The sequence below is a fragment of the Lissotriton helveticus genome, chromosome 5_1 (genome assembly GCF_964261635.1).
Source record: "Lissotriton helveticus chromosome 5_1, aLisHel1.1, whole genome shotgun sequence".
NCBI classification, from domain to species: Eukaryota; Metazoa; Chordata; class Amphibia; order Caudata; family Salamandridae; genus Lissotriton; species Lissotriton helveticus.
The window spans coordinates 590,353,906-590,365,238 of NC_136065.1; the positions used below are offsets into that span (position 1 = coordinate 590,353,906).

The window sequence follows — 11,333 nt, forward strand, 5'->3', positions numbered from 1 at the left end:
AACAAAGAAAAAAACAACAAGTAAGCGCGGCCACTATACTTAAAGCGGACCGAGCTGTTAAAATAAAGAACAAAAAGAAACGCGGCCGCTATAGTTAAAGCAGACCGCTATTATTAAATTAAATAAAAGCGGGCAGGGTGCTGCGACGTAGTGGGTGGAATAGAGGCAAATCATTAAACAAAATAGTGCTCACAGCCAAGCTAAAGCAAACCGTGTAACAAGACAAGTAAAAGGTCCAGTTGTTATGGGAGGTAACAAATGCAGACAAGACGGTACCAAGGAGGGAATAACAAGCCTAATAACGACTCGGAAGCCAGCGTTTACGAAGGACAATGACACAAGCCAATTAAAAATATGGGTGGAGAGTGGGTGGGGCTTCAAAGCCACACTCTAATACTGCATGCCTTGCAGCAGCGCGTGCGCTGCTCAGCCTCAACCTAAAAATGTAATGCAATACCTGGAATAAACGTCTTTCCATAAGTTATATACTTCCAAAATAAACAAGCATTGGAAATGCAATAGGTCTCGCATTAGGAAAGTTTGAGCTATTGGTATTGTAAATGACACTTTTTTTATTTATGTGTTGGTTTTGAAAGTAGCAAAATTAATAGCTTTGTCAGTTACAATGTCAATAGTGTTAACTTTTGCAAATGTGACACCTATAGCATTTGTAATGCAATGTGTGTTGTATTTACGTGACTTAGATGTCTTGATATTACAAATAACAATGGCTTTTAATTTTGTAAATAATTAATACTTAAATAAAAGTTATTGTAATTTATAATGGTAATAGCTTAAACGTTTTTAAATAACTTTTGTGAAGATTATGTTCAGTGTATTTTATTGTGACGAAAATCCAAGAACATTGCATTTGCACCTACACACACACAGAGCCACACACACACACACATATAGATGTGGTAGTGGTGGATCTGGGTGATATGGTGGATGTGGTGGTGGTGGTGGATGTGGTGGATGTGGTGGTGGTGGTGGATGTGGTGGTGATGGTGGTGGATGAGGGGGTGGATGTGGTGGTGGATGTGGTGGTGGTGGAGGTGGTGTATGTGGTGGTGATGTGGTGTATGTGGTGGTCGTGGATGTGGTGGTTGTGAAAGTGGTGGTGGATGTGGTGGATGTGGTGGTCGTGGATGTGGTGGTCGTGGATGTGGTGGTCGTGAAAGTGGTGGTTGTGAAAGTGGTGGTTGTGAAAGTGGTGGTGATGTGGTGGATGTGGTGGTCGTGGATGTGGTGGTTGTGAAAGTGGTGGTGGATGTGGTGGTTGTGAAAGTGGTGGTGGATGTGGTGGTGGTGGATGCGGTGGTGGATGAGGTGGTGGATGTGGTGGTGGATGTGGTGGTGGATGTGGTGGTGGATGTGGTGGTGGTGGATGAGGTGGTGGCTGTGGTGGTGGTGGATGCGGTGGTGGTGGAAGTGGTGGATGTGGAGGTGGATGTGGTGGTGGAAGTGGTGGATGCGGTGGTGGTGGAAGTGGTGGATGTGGAGGTGGATGTGGTGGTGGATGTGGTGGATGCGGTGGTGGTGGATGTGGTGGTGGATGTGGTGGTGGATGTGGTGGTGGATGCGGTGGTGAATGTGGTGGTGGTGGATGTGGTGGTGGTGGATGTGGTGGTGGATGCGGTGGATGTGATGATGGTGGATGCGGTGGTGGTGGTGGATGCGGTGGTGGTGGTAGTGGTGGATGCGGTGGTGGTGGTAGTGGTGGATGGGGTGGTGGTGGTAGTGGTGGATGGGGTGGTGGTGGTAGTGGTGGATGGGGTGGTGGTGGTAGTGGTGGATGGGGTGGTGGTGGTAGTGGTGGATGGGGTGGTGGTGGTAGTGGTGGATGGGGTGGTGGTTGTAGTGGATGTGGTGGTGGATGTAGTGGTGAGTGTGGTGGTGGTGGTGGATGCGGTGGTGGTGTATGTGGTGGATGTGGTGGATGTGGTGGTGGTGGTGGATGTGGTGGATGTGGTGGTGGATGTGGCGGTGGATGTCATGGTGGATGTGGTGGTGGTGGTGGATGGGATGGTGGCTGTGGTGGTGGTGGTGGTGGTGGATGCGGTGGTGGTGGATGCGGTGATGGATGCGGTGGTGGTAGTTGTAGTGGATGTGATGGTGGATGTAGTGGTGGTGGGTGTGGTGGTGGTGGTGGTGGTTGCGGTGGTGGTGGTTGATGTGGTGGTGGTGGATGTGGTGGTGGTGGATGTGGTGGTGGTGGATGTGGTGGTGGTGGATGTGGTGGTGGTGGATGTGGTGGTGGTGGATGTGGTGGTGGTGGATGTGGTGGTGGTGGATGTGGTGGTGGTGGATGTGGTGGTGGTGGATGTGGTGGTGGTGGATGCGGTGGTGGTGGATGCGGTGGTGGTGGATGCGGTGGTGGTGGAGGTGGTGGTGGTGGATGTGGTGGTGGTGGATGTGGTGGTGGTGGATGCAGTGGTGGTGGATGCGGTGGTGGTGGATGCGGTGGTGGTGGATGCGGTGGTGGTGGTGATGGTGGATGCGGTGGTGGTGGTAGTGGTGGTGGTGGTTGTAGTGGATGTGGTGGTGGATGTAGTGGTGGTGGGTGCGGTGGTGGTGGATGCGGTGGTGGTGGATGCGGTGGTGGTGGATGCGGTGGTGGTGGATGCTGTGGTGGATGTGGTGGTGGTGGATGTGGCGGTGGATGTCGTGGTGGTGGTGGATGTGGTGGTGGTGGTGGATGTGGTGGTGGTGGATGCGGTGGTGGATGCGGTGGTGGATGCGGTGGTGGATGCGGTGGTGGGTGCGGTGGTGGGTGCGGTGGTGGGTGCGGTGGTGGGTGCGGTGGTGGTGGTGGTGGTGGATGTGGTGGTGGTGGTGGTGGATGTGGTGGTGGTGGTGGATGTGGTGGTGGTGGTCGATGTGGTGGTGGTGGTCGATGTGGTGGTGGTGGTCGATGTGGTGGTGGTGGTGGTGGTGGTGGTGGTGGTGGATGTGGTAGTGGTGGATGAAGTGGTGGTGGTGGATGCGGTGAATGTGGTGGTGGATGCGGTGGTGGATGTGGTGGTGGTGGATGAGGTGGTGGTGGATGAGGTGGTGGTGGATGAGGTGGTGGATGTGGTGGTGGTGGTGGATGCGGTGAATGTGGTGGTGGATGTGGTGGTGGTGGATGCGGTGGTGGTGGTGGATGTGGTGGTGGATGTGGTGGTGGTGGTGGATGTGGTGGTGGTGGTGGATGTGGTGGTGGTGGTGGATGTGGTGGTGGTGGTGGATGTGGTAGTGGTGGTGGATGTGGCGGTGGTTGATGTGGTGGATGTGGTGGATGTGGTGGTGGATGTGGCGGTGGATGTCATGCTGGAGGTGGTGGTGGATGTGGTGGTGGTGGTGGATGGGGTGGTGGTGGTGGATGGGGTGGTGGTGGTGGATGGGGTGGTGGTGGTGGATGGGGTGGTGGTGGATGCAGTGGATGTGGTGATGGTGGATGCGGTGGTGGTGGTGGATGCGGTGGTGGTGGTAGTGGTAGATGGGGTGGTGGTTGTAGTGGATGTGGTGGTGGATGTAGTGGTGGCGGGTGTGGATGTAGTGGTGGTGGGTGTGGTGGTGGTGGGTGTGGTGGTGGTGGTGGATGTGGTGGTGGATGTGGTGGTGGTGGATGTGGTGGATGTGGTGGTGGTGGATGCGGTGGTGGATGCGGTGGTGGATGCGGTGGTGGATGCGGTGGTGGGTGCGGTGGTGGGTGCGGTGGTGGGTGCGGTGGTGGATGCGGTGGTGGTGGTGGTGGTGGATGTGGTGGTGGTGGTGGTGGATGTGGTGGTGGTGGTGGATGTGGTGGTGGTGGTCGATGTGGTGGTGGTGGTCGATGTGGTGGTGGTCGATGTGGTGGTGGTGGTCGATGTGGTGGTGGTGGTGGTGGTGGTGGTGGTGGTGGATGTGGTAGTGGTGGATGAAGTGGTGGTGGTGGATGCGGTGAATGTGGTGGTGGATGCGGTGGTGGATGTGGTGGTGGTGGATGAGGTGGTGGTGGATGAGGTGGTGGTGGATGAGGTGGTGGATGTGGTGGTGGTGGTGGATGCGGTGAATGTGGTGGTGGATGTGGTGGTGGTGGATGCGGTGGTGGTGGTGGATGTGGTGGTGGATGTGGTGGTGGTGGTGGATGTGGTGGTGGTGGTGGATGTGGTGGTGGTGGTGGATGTGGTGGTGGTGGTGGATGTGGTAGTGGTGGTGGATGTGGCGGTGGTTGATGTGGTGGATGTGGTGGATGTGGTGGTGATGTGGCGGTGGATGTCATGCTGGAGGTGGTGGTGGATGTGGTGGTGGTGGTGGATGGGGTGGTGGTGGTGGATGGGGTGGTGGTGGTGGATGGGGTGGTGGTGGTGGATGGGGTGGTGGTGGATGCAGTGGATGTGGTGATGGTGGATGCGGTGGTGGTGGTGGATGCGGTGGTGGTGGTAGTGGTAGATGGGGTGGTGGTTGTAGTGGATGTGGTGGTGGATGTAGTGGTGGCGGGTGTGGATGTAGTGGTGGTGGGTGTGGTGGTGGTGGGTGTGGTGGGTGTGGTGGTGGTGGTGGATGTGGTGGTGGATGTGGTGGTGGTGGATGTGGTGGATGTGGTGGTGGTGGATGTGGTGGATGTGGTGGTGGATGTGGAGGTGATGGTGGATGTGATGGTGGATGTGGTGGTGGATGTGGTGGTGGTGGATGTGGTGGTGGTGGATGTGGTGGTGATGGTGGATGTGGTGGTGGATGGGGTGGTGGATGTGGCGGTGGATGTCATGGTGGATGTGTGCCTAGAAGCGCCATACCTCCCATCATATAGGTCAACATGTTGCTGCGAATGGTGATAAATAGCACGTTCTAGTCTGCTCTACCTGCATGTATGGTTCATCCCATTGAATTTTTCATTAATATATGTTTTATTTTTTTTAAAACGATTAAACCAAGACCAGGGTGCAATGTGTTAAATGTGCATAACGGCACAATCACATTACAGAGGCCATGTGACTTTTAGAGACACGTTTCCCTGTGTAACAGTCCTTGCAATGTGCAATCTGAGACAGAAAACTATTTTTCCCATGTCAATTCTGCTGTACCGTTGTAAAAAAATGGACTTTGACACTGTAGTCATAAATGTGAGAAGGTAGCGCTTTTTAAGTTCCGCTCTTTCAAAAAATGTGTATTATGGAACCAAATGTATTTCACTGCAACAACAGACAACGGGTCGATCTATCGACAGACAATAGTATGTAATTGACGTGGGTAAACGTGGCTGGTCGTCGCCTTTTTTACATGCATCTCCATGTAGAATTAAGAAAATGATATCACCTGGGAGGCACACCACTCTCCAACCGAGGATTACATACGTTCAGACCATCTGGTAGAAGGCGCTATATAAATGCAGCAAATCACCAAACCTTCCTCAAAGCACACGGGAAGCATTTCAGGCTCTTGCTGGGCAACATAAAGAGCACGAGCTGTTCGCCCATCCCCCTTCAAGCAGGACTAGCGACCAGAGCCTCCCTCGAGGCGCTTTACTTTACACTCACAGCTCAAGAACACGATGGAATGTATTCAGATAAGATGCTTGGGTGGTGATAGGCAGATGCATCACACCTCGCACCGCCGGGCAGGGCGCCTGTCATTGTGACTCAATCACAAAATAAAAGCAGACGGAGGGCATTGCTGTGGGGAGGGGGGAGGAGAAATGCGACATGGCGGGCAGGGGAGGGGGCGGAGCGGGGAGAGGGTGTTTAGCAGCAGGGGCCTTTGAAGTGAAGCTAAGCTTCACTTCAAAGGTGTGGGAGGAGTGCTGCTGGGGAACAGACGGCGATTTGGTGATGTGCACGCGCATTTTAGGTCAATGCGCAAGCGCATTGACCTAAAAGCCACGGGCACAGCACCAAATCGCCAAGTTGGGTAAAGTCTGTTTAAGCCCCTATAGAGCTTCGCCAGCTAGGCGCATGCGCCCAGCAGGCGAGCCCTAAAAATTACCACTGTGCATTCACATCTGAAACGGTCTGCGTGAAACAACGATGCTTTTTTCATAAGTCTACTCAAAAACCTGCATTGAAATTTTACTACTGAATTAATAATTAATTGCGCATCCATGGAAAAACGGACCTGGTCCTCGAAATCTTTCAGTTGGATTCAAGAATCACTGCTTTGACATTTTTTAGAGGGCTGCCACGAAATTCTAGGCTGCTTATGGGATGCACAGCTTAGTTAAAAAAAAAAGTTTTTGCAAAGCTAATAGGTTTCACCTATATAAGTGGTTTTTGCGATTTCTTTTAACCCGTTGGCTGCGCCGCCCGTTTTGCGGAAGTGCGGCACTCCCGCAAAACGGGGGGGGGGCGTCGGACATTGGCCGATGGCAGCAGCAGTGAGGCAGCATTGATGGGGTTAAAATGTTGAACAGCAGCACGGGCTACTATGCTACACAGCTTAAAGTAAAAAAAGAAAAATTTAAAAACGATACAATATGGCCAGACCACATCATAGCTTTTTCTTTTTTTATTCTTTAAGCTATGCACGTCCAAACAATTTAAAATTGCTAATTTCCCTATACTTAATAAGCAGTTTATACTCTTGAACAAATGGCCATGGAGTGTCAAACTGTAGCTAGCTGGAACCCTGAGCATGGACAGGCTGTGGCGTTATGGTCAGAGTTGCGGACTTTGCAGCTTGGGAACAAGGTTCGAGTCTCAGGCCGGCTCAACATCCTGTGATTCTGGCTAAATCAATTAACCTCCTTGTGCCTGAAAATGTATTTGTCCTTGGGCAATGTAACTGGCACTCATATAAAGTGCGCCAAGTCCTTACAGTGAACTTCGCACTATATAAAAAAACAAGCTATGATGGAGGTAGGCGGGAAGAAACTAGCAACAGGGTGGGGAGGGGCATGCAGTGACGGAAATGCAGTGACCGGCCAGGCTCGAACGGGTAAAGGGCATGCGGGAAAGGGGCATGCAGCTATGGAAGTGAGGTGGTGGTAGGGACAGACAAAAACAAACAGAATGAAGATGCTCGAAAGTAAAAATGTAATAAATAAAGTAAGTTACAAGTGGAAGGAGTCCGTCAGTCGGAAGTAGTGCTTTGTCCAAGCTCCACAGCAAGGACAAAGATGTAAAGCCGAGCGGGAAACTGGAGGCAGGAGGAGGCACTGACCAACAGGAAGAAAGGAAACTAGAGTGACGTGGGAGCCAACCAATTGTATGTAAAGTTAAGTAATGGGCGTGCTAAGCCCCTTTTAAGATTTTTTTTGTAACAAGAGATTTGATTTCGCAAGCACTGCGCAAGCAACATGCAGTCAAAACCTAAAAGGAACCTAAGGCGGTGATAAGGACGTTTCTCACTGCAGACTAAGTATTTCCTGTGCAGTTTTGTCACACATAGCAGAAACCATAAGGCAAGTGCATAAATGGCATACACCAAAAATATCAAAGCCTCGTTCACTTGCAGGGAAGTCTCATCTGGCAGTTGCCTGTAGATAGGTCCAACACACTTCAAAGACCAAACAACTTGTGTCTGATCAAGTTATGTTCTATTTATGTTCTATTTTTAACCTGTATGTGTTTCACACTTGAGAGGCAGCTTGCTGTTAACACCACATTTTTTTCCCAGAAATGCACTGATAAAATATACACAATTCTGCGCTCCCCATCACATCCCTGATGTGCTCCAAAAAAGGTTTTAAACTCTTAGCAGACCTAATCTTCACTGATGAATTGAAGCAGCCTCACTGACTGCTTAAGTCATGTAGCCCAGGGATCGGAAAGTGCCAGGGCTCGACTCTTCACCTTCTAGGGCCTAACTTGGGCCCTGTGGCGCCTGCTGTCTAACAAACACGATCTACTGGGGGAAATGAGATACTGGCACTTCCCTAATTCTTCCGTGTACAGTTCTGGGACACTGCAGCAATCCAAGAAGGAAAAAATGATCTGAATAGAGGCTGGTTCAGTAGATTAAACGCTCACTTGTCACAGCCAGCAACTGTATACCTTTCTCAGCAGTGTAGGCAGCAAAGCCAACCCCCACTTGCTGTACACAGACTTCCCTGGTTTACTGAATACCTTCGATCAACTGCTTGCAGGCCTGTTCAACCTGACTTCTCGATCCCTCCATCCGGTTTTTCAAGAATAACGTTTGCTAAGTCAAGGTACCTCATCGGACACAACCAGGCAAGTGGGAGACAGGTTTGTTTAGGTGTTTCATGTAAGGCTTCAGGTAATGTCCAAGCAATCACAGGAACCGAGCATACGGAAATGCCTAAATAAATCAATATTGATCTGTGAGGAAATTAAACCCCAAATGCAACGACTGGAATAGGCCAAAGAGGCACGGCTATAGAAGACAGGTGGAAAACGGGCTTGGAAATACAGACACAAGAACGCAGTAGAAATTGATTAAATAATATCAACAGAAACCAGGCAAGAAGAGAACCAATCTGTCGTAACTATATAAAGACAGGGAAATCAAGTAACCAGTGCGAGATAGGGTCGGTTAGTACCTAGATCACGAACAAGAGACTCCAGAAAAGAAACTGAAGAGGCAGAGGAGCTGCAATGTTGAGACTCAGACAAGCACCCACTTAGGAACACAATATTCATTCCAGTACAAGACAGAGCTGCCAGCATTGGCTCTTTCAACTCCCTGCAGTACGTCCTGCCAGAAAATTCTACAAATAATTCTAATTCACACAGGTTTGTTGAAAGACTGGCAGACTCAACCCACGTCAGGAAACCCAACCATAGGGAATAATCCTCTGAAGCAGCCACTTCATTCACATTACCTCAGGCCAAGAGATTGCTGGTTGCCTCCTTCCCACGGAGATCCACTCACAGGCAAACCCACAACTGCAGGCATCAGTCTACTTTTGTGACCCTTAAGAGCCACGAAGCATGGGAGCAAGTGGGCTCTCTTGGCCACAAAAAATAATAATAATTAACAAATCAAAAGGCCCAGTGGATAAGTACAGTCACACCGAAGGCTGACCCAAGACAGCCACCCTTCTGTGAAGTGGAGGTCTTCAGCAATTTAAGCCATGCCTCCCTTGCGGTAAATAATTCAGTTGGCCCTCTCCCACACACCCATGACACAGTTACAAACGATGTGAGCTAGGGAAAATAATGTAAAGGGCTAAGCAATGTGAACAGACTGCTAATCAATTGCGCTTTTCAGTTTATCACAATAAAAACATGTTATTTAAAACACCCAAAGCATGGCAAATGTTTACGGTGACAATGAAAGGGGACATTTTCAAAGAAAAGAAGAAAAAAAAGATGTAAATCATATTCTATGTTGATTTGTGCGCCAAAAACCTGATGTTCACTTTAATTTTTCTCATTACCTTTCTCTCAAAATGTTCAGTTTTATCTTTTGAAACACTTCTGACATGTAAATTGGCGAAATGACCTTCCTTTTCAGAGATATTTCTGAAGGGCACTGAGAAAGTTTCAATCCCTCTAGTCCCTAGACACAAAGTCCCTCAAAGAATAGTACTGTAGCTATTGCATTGTAATGTACTGTATTGTGAATTTATATATACAGTGCTTATTACCCTGAAGAGGCGTTGAAGCGCTTGGCAGACTGGTAGCACGCTTCTCCATTCAGCCCCAAATTCGTTTTTCATGCTATTTGTAAGTATTTCAGTTTGCCCTATATTAAGTCACACTATTAGAGAATGCCCGACTAATTATTGCATGGTGTTTATGGTCTAAAGAAGTTAGTTTTTATCGTTATTTTACGCCGATGTTGGAGTTATTGACATTTTATATTCTTGTTATCTTTCGAATTCGGGGATAAATGGGGAGTAAGCAGTCAACTGTGTGTTCCCTTGCATACGTAACTAGTTGCCTAGAGCTATCGAATAGGCCCTGTGTTGGCTTTGTAGTTTTGATGTACGTGTTTTACCACATGTTATTCATGCTGGGTCATTTAAACTAGAGCGAGGATTCAGTGGGGTTTAGCCATGAAAGTTGAGAAATATGGACAGAGGAGTCATGGACAGGCACAAATTCAGGTTAAAAGGCGGAGGAATAGGTCTTTTCAAATTCATCTGAATTTGTCATTAGTTCCTTTGTGACTTCATGCCGCCAGCACAAGTACTACAGGAATTAGCAGAACGAGGAGAAATGGACAGAGTCCAGGTCAGTTTGGTATTTATTTTTAATTCTTAAAGATGTATTCATTTACGAAGCGTTCTCGGAGTTTCCATGGTACTATACTTTGCTGCTCTATTTATTTTTTATTTAATGGAAATATTAAGGCCTTACCGGGTCTGAGGAGCTGTCCGCAGGAGCAACTACAGAAGTTAGTTATTAGTCTTACCCAGGAGCAAATATCCCTCAGCAGGTAGCTATGGTCTACGTCCAGAAGCAAAAAACACCCCGGCACATTGCGTCCAAGAGCATCTAATATGCACCAGGCAGCTATGTGATGCACAAAGCAGAGACTATTTCCAAGAAGATCCTCAGTGGTGGAGGATAGGAGTACCCGTTTCAGGTGATAGGCTCTTTCCAGGACCGAACAGGCAATGCCCTTAACCGGTCGTCATTCACATGGAGGCCCCAGCTGGACACGCCTAGATTCCAGATTAAATAGGGGCACAAATTTAGCAATCACATGGCCAGGGTCCAATCGGAACCCTACATGTTATAGACTGGTCGGGATAATCTAGAACCAAAGTTCAACCCTAATGCACAGCTGATCAAGTGGAGTCACCCTGTTGTCAATTAACATCCAACTGACTTTCAGAGGGCAATGGAAAAAGCAGGGCCTTGCAAATAAGGTATTTCAAAATGATCACAAAGTTCTTTTGTGTTAAACTACTGCAATTCTGCCTCAGTTTAGTCAACTTTTTTTTGGGGGTGAAAAAGAAGTTTGAGGCAGAGGCCGGCAGGAAATGAGTGTAGAGAGAAAGTGAAAACGGAGAGACAGTGTGCACGGATAGAGAAAAAAGAAAAAAGAGGATACAGAATGGAGCTAAAAGAAGGAAAGGAAGAAATGGCGAGAATGCAAAGAAAAAAATGAAAGAAGCGTACGTGAGAAAGAGGTGAGGGCTGAGATAAAAACAAAATGATGGAAATGGAGGCGAGGAAGAGAAGGAGAGAGAAAAAGCAGGGCAGATCAGAGAGAAAGGGAGAACAGAACAGCATTACAGAGGAGTGTCTGGTAATTGCCTAGATCGCCAAGGGGTGGTGGTCAAGGGACAAGCAAAAGCACAATGACAATTCCAATATAAAACCACATAATCAAAGTTTTCAAAAACAGTTGTACATAGCAACTGTCCTTTCAGGTTAAAGCACTTAAAAAAAAATAACATGAATAAATAAAAGTCTGAACTGCTTGCACTCAAGACCGTTTTTGGAGGAACAAAACGT

The 11,333-nt window shown here is 48.8% G+C and overlaps 1 protein-coding gene across 4 annotated transcripts in view; it reads right to left on the bottom strand.

Annotated features, from left to right (window-relative positions):
• The window catches only part of CSGALNACT2 (chondroitin sulfate N-acetylgalactosaminyltransferase 2), a 264,875-nt gene that overhangs the window by 176,175 nt on the left and 77,367 nt on the right, over positions 1-11,333 (bottom strand). The window lies entirely within an intron of this gene.